This window comes from Callorhinus ursinus, unplaced genomic scaffold (genome assembly GCF_003265705.2).
Source record: "Callorhinus ursinus isolate GAN/ISIS: 27379988/994484 unplaced genomic scaffold, GSC_fseal_2.0 scaffold9, whole genome shotgun sequence".
Taxonomy (NCBI): domain Eukaryota; kingdom Metazoa; phylum Chordata; class Mammalia; order Carnivora; family Otariidae; genus Callorhinus; species Callorhinus ursinus.
The window spans coordinates 47,332,656-47,348,071 of NW_027397071.1; positions in this window are offsets into that span (position 1 = coordinate 47,332,656).

The following is a 15,416-nucleotide window of genomic DNA, read 5'->3' on the forward strand; positions in this document are numbered from 1 at the left end:
GTGAGGTCCAGGGCCCACCCTCTTAATTGGTACCCTTCAAGGCCTCCTCCCACTCACGCACCAATTCTTACTTCTGTACTCCAGTTAGTGGTGGTAGAATTTGCTTTCCCTGATCTATGTTTCTTGATCTTCTAGTCATGTTAGCGTCTCTTTCTCTCTCTGGACCTCATTATAAGTAATTCCTTCAAATTACATTTCCCAACACGTTGTCTCGTCAGGTCTGTTCCACTCAGCCACTGGGATCTGTGTGTACTTGAAATCTACAAGTTTTATTTAGTTCTTCCTAAAACCTGCCTTATCATTTTTTTATAACCTAGTTTTTCTTTCCTGATTTTCTTTCTCCTTTTATTTCCTTTAACATTTTACGGGGATTATCTCACCTTTTCATCAGCTCACACCAATATCTGAGGTCTTCGGGGAGGAAGTCTAAGTCCTTTATTTATTGTTTCTACTGTGTCTCACTTATTCCTTGTACCTTTTATGGGCTTTTTAAAATTGTGAACTATATTTCACTGAATGAAATCTGGGAGAACCCCAAGAGCCTAAGACGGACATGTTGACTGCAACAATGTGAACATTTACTTCCAGGCAACCTCATCCTATAACTCCTTCCTCTGCTCACTTACTTCCTACTCCCTGCTCAGGCTTTAGTTCACCGTTACTGTTACTGTTTGTTTAATTCTTATACCCTCGGAAAATTCCCTTCACTCTAGTAAGTGCAGCAATGCATTAAAATTGTGTTTACTATGTTTGTCTGATCCACCATCTAATTATATTTTATATGATAGGCCCTTTAGTGTAACTAGCTGGCCAAACTGGCAGAAATTAAAATCCAAGTCTTTCTTTGGTAAATTAAATTTTCAGGTCAGGCTAAGAGTTTGGGTTGTCTGAAGCTCTAAAATATTTTTCATACATTCTCCAGGAAGATAACACACCTTCCAATTATCCGTGTCCCATCATTCCAGACTTTATTTTTCTAACGAAAGAAATGAAGTTCAGAGGGAGCAAATGACTTGTCCAAGTTACTTCTGCAACTGAAAAACAAACCAAAAGAAAGGATGAATACTGATCACTGGGAACCAAAAAACATTTCAGGTTTATCCAACAGTCTGTGGATTAGACTCAGAAAAAAAAAAAAAAATGAAAGAAAATGGCAAAGTAAGAGCTCAGTTAGCCACAGACTGCTTGGCCTATACAAGTCATACCGGATGCCCAGCCAAGGCACTTCCACTCACTGGGCGTACAAACCATAGTTCTTTCCAACCTGAGTCTGATTAGCACTCACAAGGTGAAGTCCTGAGAAACAGGAAGGAAGAAAATTTGCCAATTGATCAGACATTTTTTGAGTCCTGGACACATTATAGCCTCTTTTCAAGATTCCGTGGGACTGACTCAAATCTAAATGCCTTTCTCTCTAAGACTCAAGAAAGCATATACATCTGCATTCCCAGACTAACAACAACTGGGTAGTAGTATTCTAGGGGAGATTTTGCAAAAGTCTTACTTCCCCAGAAATGCCCACATCAGGAGCTTGGGGTTTAAAAGGTCTGTATTTTCTAGGCTCTGAGCAGACTGATGGCACTTTGGACCATAGATTAAAGAGTGAGGAAGAGCTGTCTTAGACTCTGGTCTTAGAGGCCTGGCTCACATTTTTAGTAGTGAAAATTGCAAATTAGCAATGCCTAAGAGAGCAAAATGTACAGATCTTTCTGAAATCAGTGTATAGATTTTTGTAAACAACACTTGCTACGTTCCCAGTGTCTAGTGTAAAGCTTGACATATCACAGGCTTTCAAATTAAAACTTGTGGATTGATTAAAAAAAAAAAAAAAGACTGTGAACCGTTTTTGAATTTTAGTGACAGTATCGCTTTGTGCCACTGGATGGTGCTATTAAACCACTCTCCCATGCACACACGCAAAACAGACTTTTGATGCTTTCCAGCCTTTCAAGCAGAAGGTATCGCTCTCACTTCTCAGCTTTCCAAAGCCTCTCAATCTGGACATCATGCAGCCTTTTCTTTTTTTCCCCGAAAAAAGCTGGAAACATTTCCGATTCATTCTTTTTTTAAAAGACTTTATTTTTTTAGAGCACTTTTCGCTTTAGAGCAAAATTAGGAGGAAGATACAGATTTCCCATATACTCTTGGCTCCCACACATGCATACCCCCTTACTCCATTGTCAATATCACCCACCAGAGTGGTACATTAGTTATAATGGATGGATCTGCAGGTCATTATTACCCAAAGTCCATAGGTTACACTAGGATTTATTCTTGGTGTTGTACTTCTCCGGATTTGGTTAAATGTACAATGATACATACTCATTCTTCGAGTATCATACAGAGTATTTTCACTGCCTGGAAAACCTTCTGAGTTCTGCCTATGCATCTCTCCCTCTGATTCATTCTTGAAAACAGGGATTGTTCCAGTAACACTCCTACTTAAATTGGATCCTACGGCTCAGACGTGCAGAAGACAGATCTGTGGAGCGTTTTGTTGATTTTGTCAGGAGTGACAGTGTCCCTTAGGTAACAGAGAGAAAGGAAACCAGGAATCTGAGCACCCATGGTGCTCTTGCTCCTCAACGACCTAAAGATTCTTCAGAGATGCTTCCTGTTGCGAAGGGTGTGTGTGTGTGTGTGTGTGTGTGTGTGTGTGTGTGTACACACTTGATAGTTGCAGTGTATGCAAAAGAGGCACGAGAGCAGGACTGTCTCTTCCAACTTTATCAACCAGCATAGTTCCATGTTGGGGGTAGGAAATGCAGGCTTTTGTTGTATTTTTTGTTGGTTTTGTTTTTCAGAATATTACCCTCTACTGAAAGAAAATTTGAACAAATTACAAGGCTTACTTATCTCAATGGCCCTTCTAGTCCTAACATGCTATGTTCTAAGTTCTTCAGTTTTCTTCGTTGAATATTTCACCTTGGTCTACTGGCATGAAGACTAAGAGGATGTGGGGCTCTGGATTAGCCTGGAACAGTGCCATGCTGGTCTGAACTCTCCCCCAGGGGTCTCCTGTCACTGCTGTCTCCTTACTGTCACCCTGAGCTCTGGCTGCCTGTTTCAAACAAGTCACCACTCAGGAGGATGTATTTGGAAAAGGTCTGGAGAGACACAGAGCTTTTACCAACTTCTTATAGTGAGCTTGAGAAAGTACCTAGGTAGAAACTGAATGCCAAGGCCCTCAAACAAGAATGCATCAACCCAAGGCAGACTGTACAAGAGGTGGGAACACCACAGGGATGGGCAGGTGAGACGACAATATAAACCAGTTCAACAAGTGTGCTTCTACACTGGGCCAGGCTCTAAGGGTACAGAAATGAATGGAAGGAGGTGTCGGGAGATTGGAGGCAGGTACATAAATGTAAAGCTATCAGGCCGTATTTAAGTGCTTTGAGAGTGGAAGGAACAGGGTGCTAAGGCAATTCAGAGAAAGGCAACAAACCAGAGGAAGTGATGCCCAAACTGACTCTCCATTGCCCAGGGCGCCATCCTTAAAATTATTCTTGATTAAAAGGTTTTTATTGGAAGTTTTTTTTTAATCAGACTTCCATACATCTTTGATGGTTGCCTTCATACAATTATATAGTATTAATAGCTACTCTTCATTAAGTTCAAAGCATAGTGCTGAGCACTTTACATATAATTCCACATTCAATCCTCACAACGATCCTGTGAGATAGTCAGGCTTTAAGACCCTTATGTTGAAAACATTTGTGGAAAATTTCAAGCCCATAAAAAAGTTTTGTTTTGGTTTTAAGTACAATTAGCTCCACTGTACCCATCGTCCAGTATGAACAGTTATCAACTTGTGGCCAGCAGTGTTTCATCTACACCCCACACACATTTTCTGACGTCAGGAGTACGCTGAAGCAAATTTCAGATATCATGTCATTTCTGAACTTAGCTCAGTATGTGAATCTAAAAGATAAGGACACTTCAAAAAACTGTAACCACAAGTTTGCTTCTAGCTAAGATGAAGTAACAGAGACTAGATTTACCCTCCTGCCTGACTTAACAGAAAGAGAGGAAAAGAAAGAAGAAAAAGAAAGAAAGAAGAAAGAAAGAAAAAAGAAAGAAAGAAAGAAAAGAGGAGAGAAGGAGGGAGGAAGGAGGGAGGGAAGAAAGGAAGGAAGGAAGGAAGGAAGGAAGGAAGGAAGGAAGGAAGGAAGGAAGGAAGGGGGGCGCCTGGGTGGCTCAGTCGGTTAAGCATCTGCCTTCGGCTCAGGTCATGGTCCCAGGGTCCTGGGATCGAGCTCCGCATCGGGCTCCCTGCTCACCAGGAAGCCTGCTTCTCCCTCTCCCACTCTCCCTGCTTGTGTTCCATCTCTCGCTGTGTCTCTCTCTGTCAAATAAATAAATAAAATCTTAAAAAAATAAAAAAGGAAAGGAAAGGAGGGAGGGAGGGAAGAAGAAAAAAACAAAATGTGTGAAACGATGTTTTTCAAGACACTGGACATCAGGCAGTGAAGGACAATGACACCTGAGATGGGAAAATCAGCTGAGTTGCCCCCTCCCCTAGCTTATTGCCTTGGGAAGGTTCAGGGCAGCACAGGGAGGAGGAACACAGAGAACAACCTGAGCAGGCTTTATGTAGAAGTGATAATTTGACTGTGAAGTTCAAATGGAAATGCAAATGATTTAGAACAGCCAAAACAACTTTGAAAGAGAAGAACTAGGAGGAAGGAGTATTACCATGTGATTTTAATACTTATGACAAAGTTACAGTAATGCAAACAGTATCATTGGCATCAAGATAAGCAAATAGATCATTAGATCAGAATAGAGGGTCTAGAAAGAGACTATCTCTCTATATATATGACCACTGATTTTTGACAAAGGTACAAATGAAATCAGTAGAGAGAGGACAATCTTTTCAACAAAAAGCACAAGAACAATTAAATATCTATATGAAAAAAATGAAGTTTGATACATAACTTGTACAATATATAAAAAATAACTGAAAAATGGATCATAGATCTAAATTTAAAATCTAAAACCTCACTATCTCTAAACCTCTAAAATAGAGGGAACTTTTAATGACCTTGAATTAGGCAAAAGTCTCTAGATATGACATGAAAAGCAAAATCCACAAAATTAAAAATTGATAATTTGGACTTCATCAAATTTTAAAACATGTATTCTTTTAAAAAAATCTGCCAAGAGAGTGAAAATACAAGCTACAGCCTAATAGAAGATGCTTGTAGATCATATATCTGATAAAGAACATGATATTTTTATATATATGATTGATTGATTTTATATGAATATACCTATATATTCAAGCACTTGATTTTATGTATGTGTGTGTGTGTGTATATATATTTATATGGAAAATAAGAACCATTAGGGAAATGTAAATTAAAACCACAGTGTGATACCACGTCTAATCTATTATACTGGCTAAAAACGGAAAGTCTGGACACCACCAAATGTTGGCAAGGATATAGAGCTTTAACTAGTGTGGAACCTGGAGGCAGTTCTCTAAACACATTTCCAATTGCTTTTCTTTGCCAGCACTAACTGAGCATTTTGGCTACACATCCACATACTTAATTAGGGAAACAAAGTCTGGGGTAAATGCAGTAAAATGAGGCCTGAGAACGTGGTCATCTGCCTTCCAAGTTGGAGACATTGAACACTTAGAGACCCTAAAAGATTTGAGAGCCTTGGGAGTTGTCATACACACTGAGGCCCAATGGACTCCAAACATGGACCAGGAATTAGGAGTTTACTAATTCAACCACCCTGAGACCGCCTCATGAAAGAAGGTAAGAAGGGAGGCTTCTAAACTGGAACGTGCATCAGCAGGACATATTTTCATTGCTGGACTGTCAGTCTTCTCAGTTCTAATACTCATCATGAACTGAAGTTTGATGTTGCAACTCAGCTATCTGCTAGAATCGGAGGGAAATTAAAGCAGGGGTGGTGGTTAGCACATTGTGGCGAAATATGTCATCCATCTGGTGAGCATGACCTAGCAGTGTGAGGAAAAAACTCTAGTAGTTTTTCTAAACAAGCAGGACAGTAAGTGAAGTCTTACCAAAAAATAACATTAACTTATGCTCTTGCTTCTGATCAATAACATGACACCACACATGAAGGCAGTAAATAATGTGTATTCAGCTTAAGCTGTTGCATTGTAGGTCAGAGAAGCAAACCCTCAGGATTCAAATTATGTAACTGAGAATGGGGACTTCTTAAGCATTTTGGACGTAGCCCCTCGTGCCCTGCTGCCCTTCTTCTTCTTCCTTGCTCAAAACTGTGGGGGTTGTCCCGAACAGTCTCTTTAGCCATCGGGTCCTTAATTTTCTCATCTGCAAAATAGAGATAAATATTATTGTACTCAAAGAGAGAGCATAATACGGGCCTAATATATATCCCTTAAGAGAATTAAAGGATTGATTTCTCCAACACTTAAGTGCTATCACGGGTAACATCAGTGACCATAATCTTCCAGGGACTCTAACCCTTACAAAGGATGTAAACTATTTCCTGACTCCAACTGTAAAAACCAACTTCCTCATTTCAGTAGAAATGACACCATGAGCAGTGAGTCAATACCATAAAGCGTGTGTGCCCTAATACTGATATATTTGTCAAAATTTCAGTGCTTTTTCTTTTGTTTGAAGCTGGAAGGAATCTGAGCAGCTTCTAGCTACTACAGCTCTTTTACATAGGAGCCAAGTGAAGCCCCCAGGAACCGAATGGCTTGTTTGCATTTACCTAGCATAGACCCTGGGCCTATTGATCTTTCCTCCATCCAAGAGCAAGTATTGATAGAATTGCCCACCTTCAGTTAAAACCCAGGATAAATAAAAGAATCTAATGCTCCATTAAACCTGCTCTTGGTATTAGGTGGCAGATGTGAATAGGTTGTAAAAATTGACTGGAGGGGTGGTAGGAGCCATACTGATCAAGGAGTATGGCTATCCCGCTAGGTTTAATCCTTCATCACTTGAATGATCCTAAAGTAGTAAAAACTGCACAGGGAGGGTGCATCAAAGAGGGAAGATGTGAAAGTTTTGTGTATTCCTGGAGGTAGGGCATTCATGCCAAAACACAGAATGGCTTCAACTTCCAAAGAAATTGCAGGTGGGAGCAGAAAGGATTGGGGTGGTTTGAAAAACTGTTCAGTGCAAATCTCTGCCTATCAGAGATCCATCTCAGCCGTGCTAGTCCCAGTGACGCCTGGAGTATGGAGGGAAGAGTTGCTGACAAATAAAATAGGCCATAGTCCAATGGAATAAAAAAGCTAATTTAAGAATATGGAACTTGAAAACAAGTGAAGGGGGAGGAAGGGAAGATGCTCACCTCGGGTTGCTGAGGTTGTGTCCACAGAAGTCACAAACTGCCACTTGGAAATGTCTACCATCTCAAGCAAATATCCACAGCTCGATTTCCAGCAAGCACACAGGATGCCCTGCCCCATGTTTTACCTGCCTACTGGGCCTACTATTATAAACGCACTCAGGAGGGTAGAGCTGGCCAGTCTTAGCCACACCCATTCTTACCAGTCAGACTATCCGTTGAACAACAAGAGCAATCATAATTCAGAATCCTAGAACTTTAGAGTGAGAGGGACCCTAGAAGAGGGTTTCTATCCTTGGCACTATTGACACTGGGGTCCAATAACTGTGTTTCTGGGGGACCACCCTGTGCACTGTAGGATGTTTAGCAGCATCCCTGGCATTTCACCAGATGCCAGTGGGCAGCTCCACAGCGGTGACAAGCAAAAATGTCTCCAGACATTGTCAGATGTCCCCCCGGGTGGAAAAATCACCCCCAGTTGAAAACTACTACCCTACACAACTGTACCCAACTCTCTCACCTCTCACACCCATAGCAAATGAAGATATTTGAATAGGACAAAGACGAAATGAGACAGGATCTGGAAATAGCTATGTAAAGCTTGGTGAAAAAAATGTATTGCACTTTATATATTTATAGGAAAAATAAAATACAAAATTTTTAGGAAAATAATACATATTAAATTTATATAAGAATTCTAAATAAAATTATTTCGAAAATGTGAGAAATTTGAACTTACTTTCACTGACATACATTTTTATCAACAGATTATGTTCAAAAGGCTACATGCAACTCTGATCAAAACTTTTTGATGATGATCACTTCAAGTCCTTAGTGATCTCTATCAATAAGAAACTTCATTTGTACTAGTAGATGATAAAAATTTTAAAACCATTGTCTACAGTCACTTGAAGATTTATAACTTTTTGAAATTAAAAAAAACCTACTAGTTTATTCTTCTCTTATACTGACAAACCAGTGTTTAAATTTCTTATGATAAAGCAAAATATTTCAAATTCAAACTTCTACATATCTTGTATTTCAAAATAATAATCAAAGGCTAATTAAATACATTGCAAATGCGTTATAAAAACAGTTTCCTGCTGCTAGCATGGAAATCCCAAAATGGGTTTCTTGTCCATCAGCTGCACATGGACAGGAGAATCTGATGCATGTAAAGACAAGAGATTCTGGGCTACCGTTTATTGCCAGGCAGACCAGAAAACCCCACCATTTCTCTCCCTGATCCATTCCCCCAGTGGCTGCATCTTAGGCTGAGCTCCAATCCCTGGGCACCTGGCAACAAACTCCATACTGGTCCTCAGATTTTGTCTAGGATGGTTAATGGTATACCCTGAAGCTGGTGGCTGAGATGCCCAGGCCAACAAGCACCTTATTGGCTGCACTCAGGGCATCGGATAGAACGATGCATGGTAAATATGGTTCATTGTGTCTTCCCTGGGAAATATGAGGGTGGCCCTTAGACTCCTGCACTGCTCAGATCACTCCCCCAAGAAACCTGTGATGAGACTTCTCTTGGTTAGAGACACCCAACCCCAGAGCCTCAGCCACTCCACACACCGGGCGTTCTGAGTGTTGAGAGACTCACTAATTCAGAGCATGCTTAGAATCCATTTGTGGCACGCGGTTGTGATACGGCACATAGGTTGGGAAGCTGTGCCTTGGAGAATTCTGCCTGGTCCTGGTTGAGTGTCCTGTGGCCCAGAGAAGAGGTGTGACTCATTCCAGGTCCCCCACTAAGTTAATGACAGAGCAGGGACTGGAACTTTACTCTACTGGTTCCTGCCACCACAACCAGGCAGATCCTTCATTTCTTGTCCTTATTTTTTCTCCCCTTCTCTTCCTTCTTCCCACTGACTCACTCACCACAAATTCCTCATGTGCCTAGTCTACTAGTCATAAACATTGGCTGGTACCACAGAGAGGGCAATGTTTCTTAAGCTTTAGTGTGCATAAGAATAAAACTTCAAGAATGGGTGTATTTTACTGCTGTATCTTTGTGAAGAAAGTTGAAGCAAGGAGAAGGGTGAAGATGCACAGTAGGAAGCATGAGGCAGTATTTCCATTATATTCCATCTAAGTTCTTCGGTTGAGTCTTATGCTAAACACTAGATCTCGGTGACCTCTAAGGAGAGATAGTGACCTAAAGGCTACAAATATGTAAGAGTTAAAAATAACAGATTAGCTTATTTGATGAAAGTCCAAATTCCTGCTAAGGCTTCCCTTGTTTTGGACAACCTGATTAGACTTACTTGTGCCAGCCCCTTACTCTCTCTACTCAGAAAAGGTGAGGTAGGTAGACATAATGTGCTAGTTGTCACCTTTCTGCACATAGGGTGTGGAGGGCTTGGAGCACCTCTCACCAGTGACAGCAGAAGTGTTGCCCTAGGAAACCACATGATAGAGTCCATAATTGTCAGCCCAGAAATGGGCTCATAAACACATTTTTACCCTGAGTTAACCCTTTATCCTTTTCTTCTCAAAACTCTTTTACATGAGTCTTAATGTGTGTGTGTGTGTGTGTGTCATATTATATAACTATACATGTGTTACGTGAGTGTGTGTGTATGAATGATTGCTACCATTCTACCAATGTGAAAAGCAAAGATTAAGAGTTCCTGGCATTTACATTGAATATTGTGATGTATTTATATATATTTTTTATTTGATCCTCATAAAAGCTTAATGAGGAAGGTAGAGTTGATATTATTTATTTATTTATTTATTTTAAAGATTTTACTTATTTATTTGACAGAGAGAGACACAGTGGGAGAGGGAACACAAGCAGGGGGAGTGGGAGAGGGAGAAGCAGGCTTCCCGTGGAGCAGGGAGCCCGATGCGGGGCTCGATCCCAGGACTCTGGGATCATGACCTGAGCCGAAGGCAGCCGCTTAATCAACTGAGCCACCCAGGCATCCTGATATTTTTTAAATATTTGTTTGTTTGTTTGTTTGTTTTTATTTGCGTATAGTTGAGACACAACATTGCATTAGTTTCAGGTGTGCAACTTAGTGATTTAACAAGTTCATACACTAAGCTATTTTCATCACAAGCGTAGCTACCAGCTATCCTGATACATCACTATTATAATACTGACTACATTCCCTGTGCTGTGCCTTTTATTCCCATGACTTATTCATTCCATAACTGGAAGTGTGTATCTTCCACTGCCCTTCACCTATTTTGCCCATCCCCCCCACCTCCCCGCTGGAAACCATTAGTTTGTTCTCTGTATTCATAGGTCTAATTCTGCTTTTTGTTTATTTATTCATTTTTTAGGGTTCTGCTTATGAATGGAATCATGTGGTATTTGTCTTTCTCAATCTTGCTTATTTCACTTAGCATAATATCCTTTAGGTAGGTCCATCCATGTTGTTTCAAATGGCAGGAGTTCATCATTTGATGACTCTATAATATTCCATTATATGTATATGTGCGTGTGTGTGTCTACACATATACCACATCTTTCTTACCCATTCATCTATTGATAGACATTTTAAGGACATGCAGATTCAGAGAGTGAATATGTTGTGTAACTTTGAACAAATTATTTTTCTCTTCTGAGCTTCTGGTTGGTTTCTTTTTAACCTATAAAATAGGAGGATTGGGGATGCCTGGGTGGCTCAGTCTTTAAGTGTCTGCCTTCGGCTCAGGTCATGATCCCAGGGTCCTGGATCGAGCCCCGCATCGGGCTCCCTGCTCGGCAGGAAGCCTGCTTCTCCCTCTCCCACTCCCCCCTGCTTGTGTTCCCCCTCTCGCTGTGTCTCTCTCTGTCAAATAAATAAATAAAATCTTTAAAAAAATAAAAAATAAAATAAAATAGGGGGATTGGCATGGTCAATCTCGTGGTAACAATATATCATAATTGGCCCAAATTACACAGCTAGAAAAGGATTTTAATCCACATCTTCTTTCTCTAAATTCAGCATACGTCTTCTAAATAACATGGCTTATCAAAGAGGATGACACTCAGAGCAGGTAACCAAACTCTTATAAATCTTGCTCTGTGTGGGGTAATAAGTCAAGAAATACTCCTACACTGCTGTCCCTCTGAGAGCCAGTGTTGGCTGTGTGGACCAATCTACCCATATGATCATGTGTTAGGGCCACTCTGAGGAGGTCATCTGGCCCTGGATATTCCCTTGAGCCCATATGCTTAGAGTTTGAGAGTCAAGCCACAGCAACAGCCTCCCTGGGGGATGGTCCTCTGGGCCATAGCAGGTCGACATGAGCTTGCTGGAATTTCAAACCAACCACATCTGCATCCACTAGGTTTTAGTTCCAGTTTTTCTGCCTCACTACCTTTAAAATGAGCAAACAGTGCCTTCCTTGCAACACCCAACTGCCAGATATCAATCTTGCAGGGCATGGCAGAACAAGTCAAGCCTGTGAGTTAGAAGCCCTCATCTGAGTTCCAGATAGCTGTGTGACCCTCGGAAAGTGATGTGACCTCTTTGAACCCTGGTTTCCCATCTTGAAAACAAATATGGTTGGTCAAATAATCTCTAAGGCAGGTATTCTCAAACTTGTAACAGGCATTAAGAGTCACTTGGGGGAGCTTAGTAAAATGCATGCTTGTAGGGCTCCTGGTTCCCATGATTCTTATTTAGTCGGTTGAAATAGGACACAGGAATCTGAATTTTTAACAAGCACCCTAAGAGATTCTGCTAGAGTTGGTCTGTCGACAACACTTACAGAAATACTGCAGGGCTGAGGGTCCCTCTAGCTCGTGCTGTGTGGATTATCCATCTCCCATCGTAGCTAGCTAATCACTAAGTGCTGGTGATTATTCAGGACAAAAGTCTGCTTCATTCGACCCTTCCTTTCAATCCCACAGCAATGCCAGTTTTAGGTCAGGATGCTGGCAATGACTTCTGATTTGAATTCCAGCCTCTGTTATTCTACCCTTCATGCTCTCCCATTAGTCTGCTTATATTCCTAAAATCTTCTCATCGAAACCATGTGGTGGCTGTTAGTTGTCTGGAGGATGAAATCCGAACTCCTTGATCTAACAGTTGTCTCCAAATCCTTATCTTCTCTGCATCCCTCATAAGAACTTACTGCGCGAAGAGTTTGGCTGCTGGAGGTCTCCTGAATGAGCATGTGTCTTCACCACCATGCCCTTTGTTGATAGCTTGTCTGCCTCCTGATGCTTTTCCCTTGACCCTTCTATACCCACTGTCTAAATTCTACTCATTTTTTGAAGCCGAGCTTTAAAGTTTACCTCCTTTATGATGTCTTCTCAGACCAGCCCTCTGAACTGTGAGCTCTTCTTTATTCCTGTAAATCTAGCCCAATACCACAAAATGACTACTTTAACTTTTCTGCCTACAATGTGTGTTTTTTTATCTCAGTAGCTTCACCTCGAGCACCGTGGTGTCCGTTAGTGATTACGCATTTCTGTGTTTTCTGAAAGCCTTTGCACAGGGTAGGTATCCAATCAGACTTACTGCACAGTCTTCTCTCACAGAAAGCCTTAACTAGTTAAGCAACAAAATGAATACACACTTGAAGGAGTTAATTAACTTCTGACATTTTCCTCTGTTTGCAAAATAGAAGAACCAAAACAGGATACTCCTCATCCCAGGATGTTATAAGAAACCATTTTTAAAAATGAAAAATTGTTGACTAAGAAACAGAATGAATGGGTGCACCTGCCTGCTCAGATTAAGAATGCTTCCTTTAGGTAATAAGCCTTTTTCCCTCTGTGAAGGATTTCCTGACATCCTCAGACATGCTTGTTATTGTTTATAATAATGGCAAGTATTGAACGTTTCAAAGAATCAGACAGTCTTTAGTACTTCATATATGTGATTTTATGTAATTTTCACAACCACCCTATTAGTAATGATTAACTTTATTTTATAGGTGAGGAAATTGAAGCATAAAAGACAAAATAATTTAGCAAAAATCACCAGCGAGTGTCAGAACTGGAACTTGCACCTAGGTCAGTCTGATCCCAAAGCTTAGGCATGCAGTCATTGCATTATCCTGCTAACCTAACATCCTGCTGACCTGACATCACAGAGCCTTTCAGTTGTTGCTTGCAGGCTAGTCATCTGGGTAGACTGTAAATTCTTTGGAAATGAGCTGTGTCTTCAATGTCTGACACATCATAGGCGCTCGGTGAAAGCTGAATGAATGCAGACTGGAAGGGAAGATAAGAATGAGACAGAGCCTACAATATGTCCCAGGCCAGGCGATCATGACAAGTGTTAATAAGCAGCATCAACCATGTGGGAGGCCAAGGAGGGAGGGAGCCCCTCCAGCTGCCATCAGGAAAGGCTGTGTGGAGAGGTGACCTTTGAGATAGTAAGATCCCTTACCCTAGGGTCCCTTCCTTGATACTTTTGACCTGAACAAGCCCTTGATCAATAATCAATATGGTATGCACAGCACAGGGTCCTAAACCACTTAATTCAGAAGATCTGTAGTCACCTGGGTTTTTAGTTGCTCGCCCTAACTAATTTAAGCAGAAAAGGAATTTATTAAGGATCTTAAGGGAACTCAGAATCTCCAAGGAGAGCCAGAGAATCCAGGTTAGGGGCCATTCAACTAGAAACAACACCCCAGACCCTCCGTGGACAGGGTAGTCACACCACTGCCACTACTGGAAACAAATACTTTGGCTCACATTGATGATACCAGACTGAGAATGTCTGAATCTCAGCCAATACTGTCCCTCAAAGCTGGACACTCCAGCCACCCTCTTCATTAAAAGATGGTGTTAATGGGGTGCCTGCCTCACCACCTTGCTCTCTCCCTAATCAAAGAGCATGAAGTTGCTGGGGGAAGCACAGATTTTAGTATTGACCTCTGGACTTCATGAAAGGCTAGGAAAGAAACTTTGGGCTTTTAACTCAGGCGCAGCAGAATTAAAAATGTAAACCATTCTCCCAAATGTGGGAAGGTAGTTCAAAAGACGTTGAGGGGTTCCATGAGGTAGAACAGGTGTTAGTATATTATAACAGCAGTAGTAGCTGAAACTTAGAGAGCATTTATTATGTGCCAGGCGTTTTCCATACATCCCCTTCCTTCCTTGCAAAAATCACACAAATGATAATACTAAAACCGAGAACACCTTTGCACACAGGCAGATTCTAGGCCTTGGAGAGGTTAGCTTTTAAGGCCCTACATCGAAGGTGTTAAATTCTATACCAAATTACATTAGGGGTCTCTGCTACTTCCCTGAACTTTCTCTATCATAACACTCTTCTTATTTTATTGTTTTTAAATATCTGATGACTGCCGTTTTGGCTAAGTGCCGTGAGCGTACAGACCTGCCTGTCTTGTGCACTGTTCTCTCCCCAGCACCTGTTATATTATTCATTCAGGTAACAGACACTCAAGGTCCACTATGTGTCTGACACATTCAAGCATTCACCCAACAACAAAGCTTTGAATTTGTCTAAGGTGCTAAGCACTGTCACTAGGTGTCAAAGTTCCCGTGGGAACAAGGCAAGCAAGACTGCCTCGGGGAGTTCACAGTCTGCCTGAGGGAGACAGACAATCCACAAATAAACAAGCGTATAAAATAACTCAACACAATAAGTGCTATGCAGAAAAAGAAAGTAAAAGAAGGGATAGAGAGTAACGGGGTGGGGTGATGAGGAAGGCCTCTTTGAAGAGATGGCATGGAGGAGAGGATGACCCTTATGAAGATCTGGGGGGCCACGCACAGGTGGTGGGAGTAGCAAGTGCAAAGTCCCTAGGTGGGAATCAACTTGGCCTGTTCTGGGAACAATAAGGTCAGTAAAGCTAGAGCACAATGAATAAAGGGGAAAGTGCTTAATGATGAGTTCAGAGAGAGTCAGGGCCAGGTCACGTACAACCTTGAAGCCACTCCCTGATAGGAAATTTAGGTTTTATTCAAGACAAGGACAGCATTGGAGGGTTTTGAGCAAGAAAGTGCCATGATCTAGTTTCAACTAGATTACTGCAGACGCTGTGTGGAGATCAGCCTGGGAGGAGGGCTAGATTCAAAACAGGGAAATTGTGTAAGTTATTTTAGCAGTAGAACAGGGGAGAGAGAACTTGCAGTGGGCTGATGGTATAGGAAAGAAGTGGCTGGGTTTGGGGGG